A 21,572-nucleotide genomic window follows, 5' to 3' on the forward strand; every position below is an offset into this window, starting at 1 on the left:
TCATTCTGTCGTTTTTGAGACTGCATCAGAGTACTGCATTTTGGACTCTTTTGTTAACTATGATGGCTACTCCATTTATTCTAAAGATTCTTGTCCACAGTAGTAGATATAATAGTCATCTGAGTTAAATTTACCCATTCCAGTCCATCTTAGTTCACTGATTCCTAAAATGTCGATGCTCACTCTTGCCATCTCCTGTTTGACCACTTCCAATTTGCCTTGATTCATAGACCTAACATTCCAGGTTCCTATGAAATATTGCCCTATACAGCATCAGACTTTACTTCCATCACTAGTTACATCCACACCCGGGAGTTTCTGCTTTGGCTCCATCTCTTCATTCTTTCTGGATTTATTTCTCCACTGATCTCCAGTAGCATATTGGGCACCTACTGACCTGGGGAGTTCATCTTTCAGTGTCCTATATTTTTGTTTATTTCAAACTATTCATGGGGTTCTCAAGGCAAGAATACTGAAGTGGTTTGCCATTCCCTTCTCCAGTGGACCCCATTTTTCCAGAACACTCCACCATGACCTGTCCATCTTAGGTGGCCCTACACGGCATGGCTCATAGTTTCATTGAGTTAGACAATGTTGTGGTCCATGTGATCATTTTGGTTAGTTTTCCATGACTGTGGTTTTCATTCTGTCTGCCCTCTGATGGATATGGATAAGAATTTTATGGAATCTTCCTGGTGGGAGAGGCTGACTGAGGGGAAAACTGGGTCTTGTTCTGATGAATGGGGCTATGCTCGGTAAATCTTCTTAGTTAACTTCTTAATATCTTCTTTTTCTGTTAGGGCCATACCATTTCTGTCCTATATTGTGCCCATCTTTGCATGAAATGTTCCCTTAGTATCTCTAGTTTTCTTGAAGAGATCTTTAGTGTTTCCCATTCTGTTCTTTTCCCTCTATTTCTTTGCATTGATAACTGAGGAAGGCTTTCTTATCTTTCCTTGCTATTCGTTGGAACTCTGCATTCAGATTGTTTCCTTTGCCTTTAGCATCTCTTCTTTTCTCAGCAATTTGTAAGTCATGCTTAGACAACCATTTTGTCTTTTTGCATTTCCTTTTTTGGGGATTGTCTTAATCACTGTCTCCTATACAGTGTCACAAACCTTTGTCCATGTTACTTCAGGCACTCTATCAGCTCTAATCCCTTGAATCTATTTGTCACTTCCACTGTATAATCACAAGGGATTTGATTTAGGCCATACCAAATAAATAAATCATGGACGTCTAGTTAAACCTATGGTTTTTCCAGTAGTTATCTATGGATGTGAGAACTGGACTATAAAGAAAGCTGAGAGCTGACGAATGAACGCTTTGAACTGTGGTGTTGAAGAAGACTCTTAAGAGACCCTTGTGCTACAATGAAATCAAACCAGTAAACCTTAAATGAAATAAGCCCTAAATGTCCATTGGGAGGAATAATGCTGAAGCTGAAACTCCAATACTTTAGCCACCTGATGCAAAGAACTGACTCATTGGAAAAGACCTTGATGCTGGGAAAGATTGAAGGCAGGAGGAGAAGGGAACAACAGAGGATGAGATGGCAGAATGGAATCAGCGACTCAATGGACACGATTTTGAGCAAGCTCCGGCAGTAGGTGACGGACAGGGAGGCCTGGCGTGCTGCAGTCCATGGGGCTGCAAAGAGTCGGACAGAACTGAGTGAGCTCGGACAGGTTTCCCATGTGTCTCAGTGATAAAGAATTCACATATCCATGGAAGATATACAGGAGACATGGGTTCAATCCCTGGGTTGGAAAGAGTGCGTGGAGGAGGGTATGGCACCCCACTCCAGTATTCTTGCCTGGAAAATCCCATGGACAGAGGAGCCTGGTGGGCTACAGTTCATACAGTCACAAAGAATTGAACATGACTGAATGGCTGAGTACTCATACATTTGCTCAGACATAAACAACACATTTTAAGAGATAAAGTTAATGCATATTTATGTTATCAAATTCTCAGTGGAGAAAAATTAGACCTATGCTAGTCTATACCTTGTACTAACAGAAGAATTGACAATCCCTCAAATCAGTAACTATCTAATTGTCATACTATCAGCAAGGGGCAGAGCCAGGATTTAGAATCATATTTGGCCATCATTATTCATTCTTATATCATGTTCCCCTACTCATGGTCTTTAAAAATATACCTTAATAAAGCACAAGTCAGGTGATTAGTGTTTTGTTTTTACTTATGGCTTGCTTTCCTAACTGTGTGTGCTTTACTTTGGTATTATTTGTATATACACTAACCTTCACTAGTTAGTCATATACACTATTCAATAGTCGTATACACTATCCCTTCATGAAAAAGTATTTATCGAATGTGCTCAGATGCTCAGTCATGTCTAACTCTTTGTGGCCTCTTGGACTGTAGCTCACCAGGCTCTTCTCTGCATGGAATTCTCCTGCAAGTCATACTGGAATGAGTTGCCACTTCCTCCTCCAGGGGATCTTCCCAACCCAGGGATCAACCTGCGTCTCTTACGTGTTCTGCATTGGCAGACAGGTTCTTTACCACTAGCGCCACCTGGGAGGTCCTATTCATTGAATAAATTCATGTAATATGTTGCCCCTGCCTTAAGGAATTTTCTCTGTCTTGGAAAGTTAATTAACAATGCAAGAAGAAAGAAAGTGTGATACAAGAGAATATATTATCCACAGCTAATGACATTGTACACATACAGATGCTTTTGGAATTCGGAAAAGAGCAAGCTAACTGCTTAATTAGGAATAAGATAAAAGTTTTTGAAAAGCATGAAGTTTACAAAAAATAAATATTCTCCAACTCCTTCGAAGATCACTATTTCAGAATTAGCCTACAGGATGATTCCAAAATACTTTTATTTTTTATCATTAATCTCCCTGAAATTTAATTCATATTGCTTCTGTTACAAGTTGGATTCTGACACTGCATGCTGCCATCATTGAAAGGATTCAATAAAACATTGATACTTCAGTTAGCCTCAATGTGATGTTCAGTCCCCTTCCACAAATTCTCCAATGCATTCTGTACAAGTATACAGAATCATATGAGTCAGTAAAGTACAACTGTCCTCCTGCAATCAGACAATGGAATAGAATAGAACAGAGAATGCATAGCCTAATCAGGCACATGATAAAGCAAATATTGTACATGAAAGCCCAACTTTGTCAACAATATTTGCCTTTAGTTCACATAAATTTCATAATGAAACATATATTTCCAATCTTTCCCACTTTCTTTACTAACCTCTAACTTACAAGATTAATTCAATATAAATAATTAAATTTATCAAGTGAAATTTTCACATACAAAAAACAAACAAAAAGCTTTGCAACAGCTCAGACTTTCATGAAATTAACCACAAGGATTAAAAAGATGAATTACTTTTAATGAGATAATAAAAGAAAGGTAACTGAGATGAACAGTGGGTGAGAATCTGTATCTCTACCCTTCCTCCTTTTTTGGACAGAGTTTTTGGTCAGCTTTCCTCGTGTGAAACACTAGTAACTCAGAAAAGAGAAGCACTAAACAGAAAACAAAGGTTAGTTGAGGTGTCAGACGAAAGATGAGTAGATTTTAAAACCTTGAAAGAGAAAAGTTGCAAATATTGGCCAAGTAAATGAACACTATCTATGCACAGTTTGTCTAAAATTTTGGATAAAAATTACATGGGTTCATCAGGCAATGGTAGATACCAAGAGACTTTGGTGGCATCTGGGTACCAGGGGCAGCACTGAGCCTCATGGGAAAAGAATAAATTCTTGTGAGGATGCCTAAAAGAGGGGCTGAAAAAAGTTTTGAGGTAAAATTGGAGTGGAGTTGGTATTATACATTCAGTGGAATTACAATAATAAAACTTTTCCTTTGCATATTTACCCCATGCAAGGTAAAATGCTAGATTGCTACATGCAGTATCTAATTAATGCAATTCTTATAGTACTTCTGTAATTAAGCATTTATGAACATGTTAGAAACAGTGTCATGTCTCAAAAGAAGGATGTAACTTTCCAAACTGAACCTATAAATAATAGGTTGGCATTTGAATACAGCTATGTCTTATCCCAAGTCATACACTTGCCCACCAATGCTGTGATGATTAATTATTAATAAAATATTTGTCCAGGCATTTTTTTTAAATCAATAGAGATTATTCATGTACTATTAAGACATAAAAAATGCTTGGTAAATACATACACACATGTGTGCATATATACATATGTTTATATATATGTGCACACACACACTTATTTCCCCTTTGATTCAGTTAATTATTGTTAGTAGATAAAATTTTGGATTTTTCTTCTTGGAAATACTTGCTGGTCCTTTTCTTTAAACATCAGACAGAAGAGTAGAGAAGACAGAATACTGGGAAGTTTTTATCATTCTGCTAAGTTTATATTAATAATTGGATTTCCCAGGCAAGGTTACTGAAGTGGGTTTCCATTTCCTTTTCCAGGGGGTCATTCTGACCCAGGGAATGAACCTGGATCTCCTGTATTGCAGGCAGATTCTTTACCAACTGAATCATCAGGAAGACCCTTAATATTTCAAGGAGATGTTTGTAAGGAGACACAGATTTCACTGATTCAGTCTGTTCTTTAAATGGCAAATGATTTTCATGGATTATTTCTACTGTGGATTGAACTCACAAGCTTTTTCTCATGTAAGCAGAAATTAAAGGGATTTCTAATGTCAAAAGTGTTTTGTTAACTGTACATTTACATTTTCACTTTGCTTTTGTAGAACATATGCTCACACTTTGGTATACACTTGACTACCTCAGGCAGAATATCATCTTTTTCTCCTTAATTTGGATTGATGCCAGAGCCTTGGTTGAAGTTGACCATTACTCTGTTAAACATCTTTGGTTATTGATGTACTCAGAACACCTTCAGTCAGCCCAAGAATTACTTGTAATTCAGTGCAGGTTACCATGTATCCTCACTTAGTATACCTTGCCACTTTGCAAAGCTATATCTTCTTTCTTAAATCTATTTTTACTAACATATAATTAAATTACAATGTATGAACTTCTGCTGTACAGCAAAGTAATTCAGTTATACATATATATACAATTTTCATTTCAGCTATATATATAGAATAACATAATTCAGTTATATATATATATATATATATATACATAGTTATTTTCCATTATGATTAATTATAGGATATTGACTATAGTTCTCTGTGCTATTCATTGTTGCTTATCCATTCTATATATAACAGCTTACAAGTGCTAACCCCAACCTCCCATTTCATCTGTCCCCCAATGCCCTCCTTCTTGTCAACCTCGTTTGTCCTCTGTCAGTAAAGTTAAGTATTCCTAAAGAACTCCCTCTGATATCACAGTGTTTACTGGATTGTTAGCCATTCACCTGCCATACTTTAAGAATTACTGACTGGAATTACTGAGCAACTGGTGAAAATTATTTTCAAAACTACTATAACAAACAAGGCAAAATTTTCTTCTAATATGTTCAAGAGCTTAAGACTTTAATTCGCTTATTTTCTAGCATTTAAAACAAGTAACTGGGAGTTTATTTTTTCACTCTTCTCTATTTCAGGAGATGCTTTCTTAAATTCTATATTAATTTATGGTTTCCTCTATCTATACTGCTTGTCTCACCTGACATTTTCTTTTACTTTCTTTTTGTATCTTTACCCTTAAATTTATGTCTTCTTTCACAAATTCTCTTTTCTCATGTTTCCTATGACAAATTCATCTTTAACTTGTTACAGAAGCTTCCTCACAATATGATAAATATTCAAGTTAATATGAATTCCCTTCCTGTTTTTATAAAGATATATAGATTATTTAGAGGCCTAACTCCTCTTCTCATTATTTTTCTGGCAAGGACAGATTTCAGTTATTTCAGATCTGCTCACAACTTTTACTTCCTTATCCTATAAAAAAATCCTCCTTCACTCTTATCTTTTGAACTTTGTGAGTATTTATTTTGAAGTTTCCAGCAAAGCAGAAAGATACTTAAATAGTCTGCTTCCCACAAGAATCTTCAAGCCTGTTCAATTTTTCATAGATGTAGTAAACTCAGTTCTTTAAAATCCACTAGAGAGCTCATGGTTTCAAATCAGAGAGAAGGATTTTAGCAGCCCAAATGTAATTTAATTGGGGAAATTTGTTGAAGTCTTTCCCAAGTGTATTCTGAAACAATGTTTTGTTTTTTTTTTTTTCAAAGCTCTCTCATTCAGTAAAAGCTTATTAATTTTGAAATCAACTTGATTTCACCACTAAATGTATTTTAGAGTTTTATCACAGATCAATGTAAGCAATTATATTCTACAAGACATTAAAATGAATAATGACCATTTTATTGCATGTTTTCTTTATTTGCAATGGTGATTATTAAAATAAGAATTTAAAATTTGACGGCATACCCTACAGCACTTATATCCAGATGACTACCATCTATTACTTCTTTCTTAGAGCAAAGATTCAAGGTTTCTTTATTGTTTCAAACAAACTGATTATTTTCCATCAATTTATTTTCATGTCCTGTTGCGCCTGTGGAAGAGCAGCTTCAGACTACTCAGACACTCAGCGGTGTCCTCTGGGTGTTCAGCGGGCTAGGCAGTGCCTGTGCCGCTCAGTCCTGGAAGTGGCAGGGGGACCTGTGCCAAAGACCAGACCTAGACCTTGGTGGGGGCGGGGAGGAGGGGGGAGGCGGGGAGCAGCAAACAGGAGCTGGAGCAGCTCAGTGGCCCCGATGTCTCTCCTTGAGCACCACTTTTCCATCAATGGCCTGCTCTTCCTCGTCACAATCTTCAGGATATCCAGAGAGGTAGAGATCATGCTAGACCTCTCAGGATGGTCCATGGGAGAAAGTACCACACATGCGCAGAACGTCCAGGGACAGCATCCACCACCTCCGATGAGCTGAGAGAGCTCCCGTGTTATTGCCTGGAGGGTAATGCCCCTGCAGCACATAAGAGAGGCCTGTGACCCAGGACAGTGGTGACAAGTCAGCACAGGACACCTCTGGGAGATGCTGGTGGGAAGCCCTGGAACCAGTAACCACCAGGAGTCTTGGCTCCTGGAAGGTTGCCTGGATCTGGTTAGTGAGGTTCCAGGAAAGAAGCACCACCTAACTAACAGGTATGGTCTATTGGCAGGAGAAACCTCAGCATGGATCATCAGCCATTATTCCTGGGTAACAGGGCATGACAGCAGGTGTGTTTTTAATACAACAGTGGCACGACCTGCTGGCAGAAGCTTCTCCCAAGTGCTCTTCAGATTTATGGTGTAGGTACCATCACTTTTCCTTTTTCAGACAGATCATTTCATTGGGAAGTCAACATCGGTGCCACCCAAGTGGGTTCTTGCTGCAAGGAATTTGAGGATATTCTCCCCTTTCATTTGCAGGACATCAGGGGCTCTGGACATGGTGAAAGTTTCCATTTAAGTGAGGACAGAAACCCAGAACAACACTGTATGAATCCTTCTCTGGGTAGTGCAGAAAAAGCCTACATTTCTTAATTAAATTTTAAAAAGACTATTTCAGTTATTATAATTATAAACTTGAAAATGGAAAGACTATTACATGAGCTGTTATCCAGTTCTTTATACCTGATGAAACCAAAGTGCAGAGACAAGTGAAACAGAGAGGAAATAGTTCTGTTTGATGAAACCTGAAAGATCTAAGTTGCTACCTTCACGTTGAACCCAGTGCATTGATCTTTCTACTTATCTTTATGTTCTTTAGCCTGTTTCCAACCAAAATGAAGTATTTTTTGCTATTGTAAAATATTAAGTGATTCATTAGTGATCACTATATAGAGCATTGCAATAATTTCTTAAGAAAGAATGGTATATAAGTAGAATGACTTGGGGCTTCCCTGGTGGTTCAGGCCTTCTCTGGTGGCTCAGAAGGTAAAGAATCTGCATGCAATTCAGGAGACTCAGGTTCAATCCCTGGGTCCGGAAGATCCTGTGGAGAAGACAATAATGTCAACCCACTACAGTATTCTAGATGAGAGTTCCATGAACTGTGCAGCCTGGTGGGCTAAGAGTTGGACATGATTGACAGACTGACACTTTCACTTTTTCAGGGTGATTTTAAACTGTGGATTTCCAGATATAGATTTCTAATTGATTGCCCTAAGTATTTTAAATTACAAAAAATATATATTTTCATGAAGATTTATTTCTAAAAAGTAACTTTGTATAATAGTTACCTTCTTTTCTACATGTTTTCCTATTTTCAATTATTTAATGCCTGGTATTTGTTTGTTGGCATATAAATACAGCTAATGAATGTCAGGAATCATTTAACAAGAGGCTTCCCGGGTGCTGTTTTGGATCTGTCAGGAACCCTCTGGCCCTTATTTATTCCTGAATATTCAGGAATTAAGAGGAGAGGCACGCCCTTCCTGGGGCTGAGGAATCAGGCATTTCTCATTACAGTGATAAGTACCCTCTTCCTTCTTATGAAAAGGTGATTGTTTGCAACTCTCTCTTTGATAGGGATCATCTTATGCTTTGTAAGTCTGGAATTTTAACATTTGTCTTTGCTGAGAATAACTACAGTATAGATGCCCACGCCATGTTGATTAAAACACCTTTGCTCGATCAGAGCTTTGGTCCCCGTGTCTTTCTTTCTTTCTTTTCTTTTCTTTCTTTCTCTCTCTCTCTCTCGCTCTTTCTTTCTTTCTTTCTATTCCTTCTCTCTTTCTCTCTCTCTCTATTTCTGGCTAATTCCTTGGAGCGCGGAGGCCCGCTGAGCTCACTTTCTTGCCCGGGCTTCTAAGCCCCTCTCAGAAGGCGCACTGCGCCTTCACCCACCCGAGAGGGCGCCCGGTGCCCACGTGCGGCAGCGCGAGCCCCGAGAACAGGGCTCTATTGGCTTTCCGCGTAAACCAGGGGATGTCAGCCTCTTTCTCTCTCTTACTCTCGGAACCACCAGGTTCTGGCCATTAAAAGACCAACAAGCGCTATCAGCCTCTCTCTCTCTCTTACTTTCTTATCGTCGACTCCGGACCACCAGGTTCCAGTCCATTAAAGGAACAACAAATGAATTCCTGATCTTTATCTTATGATGGTTAGTTTGAGAGTCTCTGGAAATGTGATGCTAGCGTGAGTGAACTAATGGATGGACAATGATAGGTAGCTCAATTCAGTTCAGATGCTCAGTCGTATCCAAGTCTTTGCAACCACATGGACTGTAGCACAACAGGCTTCCCTGTCCGTCACCATCTCCCAGAGCTTGCTCAAATTCATGTCCTTTAAGTTTGGGATGCCATCCAACCATCTCATCTTCTGTCTCCTCCTTCTTCTCCTGCGCTCAATCTTTCCCAGCATCAAAGTCTCTTCCAATGAGTCGAATCTGTGCATCAGGTGGCCAAAGTATTGAAGCTTAGGCTTCAGCATTAGTCCTTCCAATGAATATTCAGGACTGATTTCTTTTAGGATGGCCTGGTTGTATCTCCTTGCAGTCCAAGGGACTCTTAAGAGACTTCTCCAACAGCACAGCTGAAAAGCATCAATTCTTCAGTGCTTGACCATTTTTATGGTCCAACTGTCACATGACTATAAGAAAAAACATAGCTTTGATTACACAGACCTTTGTTGGCAAAGTGATGTCTCTGCTTTTTAATGCTCTGTCTAGGTGTATCATAGCTTTACTTCCCAGGAGCAAGCTCTTTTAATATCATGGCTGCAGTCATTGTCCATAGTGATTTTGGAGCCCAATAAAATAAAATCTGTCACTATTTCCATTTTTCCTCATCTATTTGCCTTGAAGTGATGGGGAATATTGAGGAATATTTATGATCACACATGTGCATGTAATTTATATGTGTGTGTATATATATATATATATATATATATATATTCATTTGCTGTCTTTACTGGGAGAGTTAGAAATGCCTCTTGCCTCATTATGGAATACACAGTCCTGGGCCTTTAAGATGATTTCTAAATATTATATGAATGAGGAAAGAATGGGAAATTCTGATATTTGTTGGTTTTTGCTTTGCCTTAAATTTGTATCTGTTGATATTTAATCACTACCATATTTCCAAAGAAGCCCCATTTTATTTATTTTTTTTCATTTATTTTTATTAGTTGGAGGCTAATTACTTCACAACATTTCAGTGGGTTTTGTCATACATTGACATGAATAAGCCATGGAGTTACATGTATTCCCCATCCCGATCCCCCTTCCCACCTCCCTCTCCACCAGATTCCTCTGGGTCTTCCCAGTGCACCAGGCCCGAGCACTTGTCTCATGCATCCAACCTGGGCTGGTGATCTGTTTCACTATAGATAATATACATGCTATTCTTTTGAAACATCCCACTCTCGCCTTCTCCCACAGAGTCCAAAAGTCTGTTCTGTACATCTGTGTCTCTTTTTCTGTTTTGCATATAGGGTTATCGTTACCATCTTTCTAAATTCCATATATATGTGTTAGTATGCTGTAATGTTCTTTATCTTTCTGGCTTACTTCACTCTGTATAATGGGCTCCAGTTTCATCCATCTCATTAGAACTGATTCAAATGAATTCTTTTTAATGGCTGAGTAATATTCCATGGTGTATATGTACCACAGCTTCCTTATCCATTCGTCTGCTGATGGGCATCTAGGTTGCTTCCATGTCCTGGCTATTATAAACAGTGCCAAAGAAACCCCATTTTAAAATAAGCCTGTTATAATGTATTTTCCTTTTTCACATTAAAAGTGAAAATAGCATCTTTATAAAATAATCACAAAACATTATGTAATCAATTTTGAAAGAAAATATTTTAATAGTAGTGATAGTAGTGTGTGTTAGATCTTTATAGTATGTAAAGATGTTATTCATAGTAAATTAATAAGGCTACTTAAATCTCAAAATAACATTGTTATTTATCTACTATTTGTTAGAAAACGCCGCGGGAAGAAAGAGCCACCTCTAAGGACCGTTGGTGAAGGCCTTTATTGGGCAGTCACTCTCGGGCAGAACTCCCGGGGGCGGGTGAGTGAAGAGACAAAGGGAGTCTGCAACCTGCAGGAAGGGGGGCGGCACCTATATACCCTGGCGGATACGGAAGCGGCGGGACCTTTTCAAATATGCTTGGAGTCAGGCTCTAGGGTGCTGATTGGCCTTTTGTCCCGTGTCAGTTTTTCTTGATTGGCCGGAGTCTTGGCACCTTCCCGTCCATCAGTCTGCCTGGCAACGGGCTGCTGATTGGTGGATGTCTGTCCCTGGTACTTATCTGGGACTTTTTGGCGGGTGCAGTCAGCGTGACCTTTCACTATTATCAATTCCATTTTCTAGATGAGGAAACTTAGGCTAGAACAGTAATTTCACTAAATTTAGACATTCTGAAAAGGCTAGAATTGAGATTACTGTCCAAGAATCTGACTCAGGGTCCATGATACAGCCTTCCTCAAGTGTGACTAGTTAGACATTATTTATTCTTTATACTTTTATGAAAGTTGTGGTGTCTTTGATGAGAAAGTAATATTTTGAAATACATGGGAAAAATCAGCAGTGATACAATCAAAAGTCTTTCATGGAATGAATAAAAAAATGAACTTTGCTCAGTTGTTCATAGAAATCCAGATATTTTGATTCAGACTGAACATGTGTATTGAACAGATGGCACTAGGAAACAGTCCTTGTTTCTTTTTACTAAACTGTCTTGAGTTTGAAGAAATAATACATTTTAAAGAATTATACAGCTAGTGCCAGAAAATGAATTCTAAATTTCAAAAGTGGTTAGGTAATTATGGAATGAACTTTATTTTTTGTGTCTATGTTTTGAAGTGCAAATCCCACGAAGTGTCTCAATTATGAAGAATCTGTGATCTTTCAAGTGTTAATTTCCTAAAGAGCCTAAAATAAACTAGGTGCACTAAAACTCACTGTAAAATAGGCATTTCAGGAATAAGTAGATGTGTTTCTCAGACCATAAGCAATATACAAAAACTACCATTCATGTTTGGGTTCATGGTTCTGTAACTTCCCCTCTATTAAATCTCCTTTCTTTCATGTAATTTCTGAAGATAAAGCTAAGTGTCACTAGTAACAATGCAAAATAGGTGATATGACTGAAATTTAGACTTAACTGATTCACTTCTTCACTCTTAAGATTATTTCAGGACATGAGGGTATCAAGTTGATCAGAGATGATCAGTGACTACTTACCAAGACTCTGCAGTCAAAAAACAAAGTTTATGAAGTGCTTGTGAAAATACAAGAACATAAAAGTAATATATGGTATACACAGACACTAGACATATGATGTGAAATCCATAATTGAAATATCAAGTATTGGCAATCAGATTGTGTTTTTTATGTTACCATGTATGCACACACACCTTACCTAATAAAACATCTGAAAATAAAATGATAAATACCTTTTAACTAAATAGCTGTGTTTGAAGTATAATTCAACTCGATAGAGACACTCTGAATGCAAGTCTTGAGGAAATGGAACTGTAATATATGTTGATTATTTTAGATATTTCATTTTTTTAAAGGCTCTACTAAGGATATTAGTATAAACAGATGTAAATATTGAACTATATACTAAAAGGCTTTGGGAGAGAGGAACTAAAATGGAGTCTGGAAGGGAGATAGAAAGAAAAATAAAAAAGCAAAGAGAGAAAGAAAACGAGAGGCTCAGAAGTAATCATGTGCATGCGTGTTTGGAAAGGTAGGACACATTTCCTGAATTTCTTCATACCAGAACATTGTTCATTCCCAAAGCATCTTCCTGCCCAATTTATATTCTCTCTGAAAAATAAATCTTGTTAGCATGATATGAATGTTAACAAGTGCTCCAGGCATCTTACAGAAAATATCACCAAATTAAAATCTCAGGAAGGAAACCCATTTCCTATCCTCCAATAACTCTACCAACTCTCGTCTACATTCCTAGCTGGTAGTTCACATTTTAGTTTTAATATGTATAAAACTTTGCTTGACTCCAACATCCCTGAAGAGCTGTTAAAGGGAAGCAAGTTTTAAATTACATGCATTTGATGGGAACTCAGGCTCAATGGATTTGGAGGCAGAGTGATAAGAAAAAAGGTGGGAATATAGACAAGGCAAAAAGCAGAAGAGACAATTATGCAATTTTTAATGACCTGGAGACAGGTGTTCATTAAATAACATACTTACTATCAAATAAAGAAGTGCAAAACATGTGTATCTTCTTATGCTTCATTCACATTTGTTTAACAGACATACTTTTATACTACTTCATATTTCCCAACTCCAATTTTTTTTTTTGGCTTTTATCCTGGGGAAATGTTGAGGCAACCTAAGTGTAGCAGGTTGTTGGACTATAAATATATATATATATATATATATATATATATATATATATAAACATATTTATATGAATAAATATATCTATATAAATAATATAAATTTATATAAATATGTAAATTGTAGCCATAAAACAGCAAACTGATATTTTATGGGTTCTTGCTTTTGCAAAGGAATCACTCCAAACAGTAGGGGAAAACATTCTATTCTCATACTTTAAAACAATAAACCAAGTAGTAAGCACAGAGAGAGAATTCTTTAAATAAAAACTGCATGTTATGGATTAGGGGTATAGTCTAAATCTGGGGGATAAATGTAATTCAGCTTTATGAATCTGGTGGGAGGACATCATTATAAAAACATTGTAAAACTGTATACAGTTTCCTATTATGTTTTTGGATGTACAATTATTATTGCACTCAATTTACAGCATGAAGGAAAACTGTGAACAAATGTGTAAACACCAGTACTTACCCTAGAACTTGAAGATGGAATTTAATGGAGATAGAGAAGTCTCACTAGGTAAAGAAGGTTAAATGCATTGAACTGTGAATTTAAAGATCTAGTGTTGTGTCAGTTTTAAGAGGACCATCTGCCACAGCAATCAGACACCTTCCGAGTCTATAGGACAATTTCCCAAAGAGCAGGGATAATGAATAACTGCCTTTACTAAAGAAATCTGCCTGTTTTGCATATAGGATTATCGAGACACAGATGTACAGAACAGACTTTTCGACTCTGTGGGAGAAGGTGAGGGTGGGATGTTCTGAAAGAATAGCATTGAAATAAGTATACTATCAAGGGTGAAAGAGATCACCAGCCCAGGTTGGATGCATGAGACAAGTGCTCAGGGCTAGTGCACTGGGAAGACCCAGAGGGATGGGATGGGGAGGGAGGCGGGAGGGGGGATCGGGATGGGGAGCACATGTAAATCCATGGCTGATTCATGTCAATGTATGGCAAAAACCACTACAATATTGTAAAGTAATTAGCCTCCAACTAATAAAAATAAATGAAAAAAAAAAAAATAAAGAAAGAAAGAAAGAAAATATGCCTAATGGCTCAAAGGGACGTTGTTGACTCCTTTAAAGAGGTCACTGAACCAGAGCTCTCATATGATAGGTAACACAGAGATCAAATTCAGCCACCTTATACAGTCTTTGCACCCTATATGCAAAGACTTTGTGCACGTGTGTGCTAAGTCATTTCAGTCATGTCTGACTCTTTGCAACCCCATGGACTGTAGCCTGCCAGATTCCTTTGTCCATGGAATTCTCCAGGCAAGGATACTGGAGAGGGTTGCCCTGCCCCCCTCCGGGGGATCTTCTTGACCCAGGGATCGAACTCGCATCTCTTATGTCTCCTGCACTGACAGGTGGCTTCTTTACCACTAGCACCACCTGGGAAGCACCTATATATCTTTATGGGTTTATATTTCAGACTCACAATCTTCTTGCTTAAACAAGGGCATTTACTTCCCCAAGGTGACGATCTTTAAATCCCAGACCCTTACAACCAAGAAAATTTTTTTGGATAAATACTTACCCAAAATGTACTTAATTTTTCAACTCAGGCCCGAAGGCAGTAAGGAGGTAAACTGTTGTGTCAGTTCTCTAATGTTATACAACAAGTTACCACAAATAATTATATGAAGCCACACATTTTTTACATCATCATCTCTGTGGGTTAGGAGTGCATGTGTGTGCTCAGTCACTCAGTTGTGTCCGACTCTTTGCCCCCTCATGGACTGTATTCCCCAAGGCTCCTCTGCCCATGGAATTTTCCAGACAAGAATACTGGCCTGGGTTGAATACATAGCTGGATCATTTCCTTGGGGTCTCATAGGCTACTCAAAGTGTCAGCGAGGTTGCAGTCTCATTTAGAAGCTACACAGGGGAAGGCTCTTCTTGCAAATTCATTCAAGTTGTTGGTAGAATTCATCGTCACATAGCTATATTCCTAAAAATGTAAAAGTCGCTCAACCATGTCCAACTCTTCATGATCCCATGGACTGTAGCCCACCAGGCTCCCCTGTTCATGGATTTCTTCAGGCAAGAATACTGGAGTGGGTAGCTATTCCCTCTTCCAGGGGATCTTTCCAACCCAGGGATTGAACCCAGGTTTCCCTCATTGCAGGCAGATTCTTTACTGGCTGAACCACCAGGGAAGCCCAGTCATTTTCCTGGGACACTGGCTTTTTGCTTTTCCTAGAGATTGTCAGCCTTTCTCTGCCACAAAGATTCTCTATAATGGTCACTTATTTTATTAAGCTACAAGGAGAATTTCTTGTTTTAATATGCTAAAAACAAACAAACAAACAAACTTTATGTATTGTCTAACATCTCATAACCTTTAGCAAACACAATTAGTTAGAAGAATGTCGCAGATTCTTCCCACACTGAAGGAGACAGACTTAACTACAGGCGTAAACACAAAGATGAAAATCGTTAGTATTTGGATTGGATTGGTCCTCCAAAACTATTTAAATTCACAGAACAAGTTAAAGAAAAGACTTGAATAAAAGCACATTTCTCCTGCAAGCCACATCACTATTTCCTTCAATTTCTGCCTGACCTCAGGATTCTTGCTGTTCCTATTGTTCCATTAGCCATTACAATGGACTTTAATGGAAAAATCGCTCAGATTTTATTTGGAATCAAACATTAACATCCCATCACAACATATCTTAAATGATTCTCTATGTTATGACTGTAAGTTAAATTCTTGAAAATTGTTTTTTCTACCTCTATCCTAATGTACATATACAAGATAAAGTATTGCTGGGGGTAAAATACAACAAACAAAATAAATTATTTTTATTTTATAATGTATATATAAATAGATTATATATTTGTATTGCATTTCTTAATCTGCTGCAATAAACATCTCATTTTAGGGGCTTTGAAAATTACTGAAATTAAATCAGGAGAGTTTTAACCATGTCTTCATGACATTTTCTCATATTGCTACAGTATTGCAAATGAGATGCTACATTATAATATTGGAATTTGAAATCTACTGCCATCTGGCCTAGAAAATGATGATGAATCCTTTAAACAGTTTGAATCTTATATTTTTATTAATAGAATGGATAAAAATATAATTTTTTTAAAGTTAGTTAAAGGACTAAAGAAGTTCCACTATTGAAATGTTTGTTTGTTTTGATGGAAATAACTGAGCTATATTTGTACTAAATTTTCCTTCAGCTTTGCTTTTTCACAATTCTATAGGAATAAAAGTTAATACCTAAGATCACTCCTGGGATTGGTAGAGGCCTGTTGAAAGTCTTTGGCCATGTCTAGAGGTCTAAGTCTGTTCTTACAGAGTCTGGACCATGATGAAATAGAGACTGGGTTTTTGGAAGTATATTTGATAGTTTGTTTTATTTTGTTTTTGCAGTTGGAATGCACATGGTTCTCAGACATTATTAATGTATTTTCCTCTTTTTAAATTTAAGTTAATTTTTTTTCTGTGAATAAAATTACTCAGCCAGTTATCTCTGGAAGGATTATGATTTGTTCTGTCCAGAAATACACAAAATTACTGTGGTATATAACAGAAATTCCTTAATTTTTATTTGTAATGTTCAGGACATTTCTAGGGCTATATTATTCAAATTCAATGTCTTTTCCCTTAAATGCATATCAAGCCTTTCTCTATATGCATGACATTGTTTTTTTGTTTTGTTTTTTTGCCCATTTTCAATTGCTGTGAGCCTCTGTAGACCATTTCAAATAGCACCAATCTCAAAACCTTTGACTGATTTATCTTCCTTCTAATTTAATCCTTTATAGCCCAATCATACCTTAAGTATTTGGAAAGGTTCGTGAAAGTAAAGTCTCAAGAGGCAGTGGTTTAAAGTAATGAAAATTTTCTTTGAATATGATACCTCATCCCTATTAAATCCCTTAAAAACCATTTGCTGTTTTCTGTCAACTGTGTTTTGCCTGAAAGGAAGAAAGTAATTACTATGAACAGGATTAGATTAGTTTGGGAAATATTTTCATGGCTCCCTATAAGCATTTTAGTCGACTTTAAAACTATAGCTAAAATAAATTAGCTTTATTTCCCTTCCTGATTTTGTAGCTTTCTTGCTCCCAGAGAGTTATAACATAGTGACTGGTGTTGCTTACGAGCATATTGGATTTCATTGGGTGCCAGATCATAACATTCTTTTTTAACCATGTTACTTTCATAGATGATTTGCCTTACTGTAAAATCATTAAGGATATTCATTAAGCATGCCACTCTTTTGTAGAGGATCAATATTTCTAAAATAAAAGGCAGGGTTGTTTGCATTTAATTTCAGTCATGTTTTCTTTTAGGCTTTCAATATTTTGGTTTTAATATGCCAGGGTAGCTCCTCATGTAATGAGATGACACCTTGTGTAATGAGCTACTGTTTATTGTTATTCCTGGCAGCAGACCATACAAGGGCAAGGCCTGTTAAATACACATGCATCTATAAGCTGCTCCTTCAACCTGGAGGAAATGCCTATTTGAGCAGAGGAAGGACAATATTTTGCCTTCTGTTTAGTCTCCAGGCAGATTATTATGGCTCCAGCCTTTGTCTAGAGGCCTGGATCTGCTATGCTTGATGACTCATTCCCCTGCAAGTTCACTGATATTTTGCAATCCTCACAAACTCAGAAGCACAAAGCAGGAGGCATTTGCTTCATACCATGCTAAGTCAACTAAAAAAAAAAATAAATGTAGGACCATATTTAAGGCGGCTTAACTCAATCCACCATGAATTCAACTTACACTGGGCTAGAGTAGCATAGGGCTTTAGCCAAGCAACACATGCTTAGTCAACTAACCAATTCTTTGTTTTCACTTGAGTTACTTTTTCCAAGCATTATAAATACTTTGCCTTTAATCTGGAGCTTGAGTATTTTTTTTTTTTTGATGTTTATTTTTTTAACACAATTTTGATTGATAAGACCCCCAAAATGTTGAAAATACTCAAATTATTTTAAATTACTTAGTAGTTGACCATCTACTAATTATCTAAGCTGAATAAGATGCAGTCTTGGTAAATTGAAATGAACAGGGCAGGGGGAATAAGAGAGCATATGAAGACACAACTCAAAATGAATTTAGACAGAAAATAAAATTGCATATGCAAAATAGAAATGGCTTCAACTGAGAAGGAAGGAAATCCATGGGAAAACCACTATATATGGCATGAAATTTTTAAAATGCTATACTGTGTTTTGACTCTTTGATAAAATGGTAAAGAATAAAATCTGATTACTGTCATTTCTCACCTGGTGAAAATAGAAACAAGAAAGAAAACATTTTTGGGTACAATAGATTTGACATCACATATATATGATATATCTTATTTAACAACAACAACAAATTTTATATATATATATATATATATATATATATACACACATATATATAGGCACAATATGACATACTATGAGAGCACAACTCTTGAGTATTCAGTATGGATCCATGAGCCTTTAGCCTTCCTACCACTACAGCTCTCTCAGTGAAGACTTGGAATAGTTTATAAGATTCATCACAGATATATAATTCTATGACCATAATGTTTTTCAGTTCAGTTCAGTTACTCAGTCGTGTCTGATTCTTTGTGACCCCATGGACTGTGGATGACTGGCTTCCCTGTCCATATCTGTAAATATATACCCAAACACAAATAATCCAGTCTGATTCTTAATCTGATGCCATCAAGGCTGCTTCCTGCATAGAATGATTACATTGCTTAAAAAAAAAAAAAAGGAAACTTTGAAATGAATACAACTTTATTTTAGTTCTTTCCATAAGCATATACAACTAATACAATTTTTTTTTTTTTTTTATATTTGCCCTTTAGACATTTCCAACTAAAGCAAAGTAGCTTAGAGGCTAATTTTGAACTATTGACTTTCAGTCTACACACTATATTGTTGTTGCTGACAAATGAATCAATGTAAAATTTAAGATCTCTTTATACATTCTTTTCGGAGAAGGCAATGGCAACCCACCCCAGTTCTCTTGCCTGGAAAATCCCAGGGAGGGCGGAGCCTGGTAGGCTGCAGTCCATGGGGTCGCGAAGAGTCGGACACGACTGAGCGACTTCACTTTCACTTTTCACTTTCCTGCATTGGAGAAGGAAGTGGCAACCCACTCCAGTGTTCTTGCCTGGAGAATCCAGGGACGGGGGAGCCTTGCGGGCTGCTGTCTATGGGGTCGCACAGAGTCGGACACGACTGAAGTGACTTAGCAGCAGCAGCGGCATACATTCTTTTAGGTGGCTCAGTGGTAAAGAACCGGCCTGCCAGTGCGGGAGACACAGGAGATACGGGTTTGATCCCTGAGTCCAGAAGATCCTCTGGAGGAGGAAATGGCAACCCACTCCAGTATTCTTGCCTGGAAAATCTCATGGACAGAGGAGCCTGGTGGGAGCAATCCATGGGGGTCTCAAAGAGTCGCACACACACACAGGCATACTTATGAGAACTTCCTATTAGCTTTACTCCATATCTTTCTAGGCTTAAAAAAAAAAAAAAAGAAATATTGCATTACATAGTATCCATTTTCTAGAAGAAGTGTAACATTCTGTAAATTTATAACATTATACATTTAATTATAATTTATATGCAAAGGTAAAACTAGGGTTGAAAAGTGAAAGTGAAGTCGCTCAGTCGTGTCCGACTCTTTGCTACCCTGTGGACTGTAGCCCACCAGGCTCCTCCACCCACTGAATTTTCTAGACAAGAGTACTGGAGTGGGTTGCCATTTCTTTCTCCAGGGGATCTTCCCAACCCAGGGATCGAACCCAGGTCTCCTGCATTTCAGGCAGTCGCTTTACCATCTGAGCCACCAGGGAATTAGACCCTAATTTAGTTAATGTTGCACAGTGTTACTGGTGGGCACTGAATATGTACTGGGCAATAAAAGCATGTGGAATCTGGCAAAAAATACAGATGTCTCATTGCCGGTAGTTGAAAATGAGCTATATAAGTTTCATCCCTCCCATCTTTTTAAAAATAACATGTCATAATATGAAATCATTTTTAATAGTATTTATTGAATGATATATAAAATATACAATTATATTTTAAAAGTTTTTTTTAGATTTTGAAAGATGTTCATAAGATTATCTCTCATATTGAAAAAATGTAGGTAAGAGCTTACTATGTCTGTAAGAATATATTTCTCAGAGAATAACAAGGGATTTTATAGATTGAATGAGTAAAGTGTAGGTAGATAGTATCTTAATGTGAATAGTAGGGGAAACCAGAAAAGAGTTCTCTATTATTTTTGCAACTTTTCTATAAATCTAAACTTAACTCCAAAATGAAAACACTTTTTTTAAGTAAGTAAACAAACAAATAAAATTAAGATATACAGAAGGGAAATTTACCAACACTAGAGATTAAAAAGAAATTGACAGCACTGTAATAGCCTTGCATAACAGTAGTCAACAAAAAGAAGTCCTTTATTTTAGCAAATTAAACTACCATGACTAAATAAACTGTTGTATACAAAAGATCTTCCTACAGATTCCCTAAAATAACTGTCATTAATGCTCTCTTGATACATTAACTGTAAAGTGGAATCCATAGTTACAGCAGATACTATGGGACTTGCAAAAATAAAGAGAAGAAACTAGAAATCACCATAATCCTATCATTCAGATAATATGTTTTCCTGTTTCTCTTTGCCTTTTTTGATATGCCTATGTCTGCATATAAACAAAATGGGAAATTTAAACTGTGTATTGTTTTATATCTTACTTTTTTGTGTTTATTTTCTAATTATAGAATTTGTACATAAATGTATTTCATAAGTTTTATGCATCTTTCATCTCATTTTGTATAGATTTTTATAATATATACAATATACAGCACATTTTGACATAAATTTGATCACACAACTGTGTTTCTCAGAGTTGTAATTTTTCATTATTACTGCGGTGGTTTATATCAATGTCTCTCTCATACATGAATTCTAAATTCTATAAGGGCACATGCCAAGTGTTTGCAGTCTTTGTAAACGCAGCTTTTAGTATCAAATCTGGCATGGCTATAAAATCAATACCTCTCCATAAGCCTATACATTAATTTCAATTCTTCTCCAGATATGTCACCAGATTTTCTATAATTATTGTTTGCTTGTTTTTGTGTTTAATAATAAAAATTCATTTTTCTAATTATTTTAAAATATCGATTAGTGTTATCATTTTAAAAAGGTTGAAACTTGAGCTGCGTAAGTTATATCTTAATCTTATCTGTGCACTCAGTGTTGTTACAAGTAAAATTATCAAGAGAATA

At 36.9% G+C, this 21,572-nt stretch overlaps 1 non-coding gene across 1 annotated transcript; it reads right to left on the reverse strand.

Annotated features, from left to right (window-relative positions):
- Nucleotides 1–20,053: 20,053 nt before the first annotated feature.
- TRNAF-GAA (transfer RNA phenylalanine (anticodon GAA)) lies at nucleotides 20,054–20,125 on the reverse strand. Its single transcript has one exon. It is a non-coding gene; the product is annotated as a tRNA-Phe (tRNA).
- Between the last annotated feature and the right edge of the window lie 1,447 nt (nucleotides 20,126–21,572).

This window comes from Odocoileus virginianus, chromosome 8, assembly GCF_023699985.2.
Source record: "Odocoileus virginianus isolate 20LAN1187 ecotype Illinois chromosome 8, Ovbor_1.2, whole genome shotgun sequence".
In the NCBI taxonomy this organism is placed as follows: domain Eukaryota; kingdom Metazoa; phylum Chordata; class Mammalia; order Artiodactyla; family Cervidae; genus Odocoileus; species Odocoileus virginianus.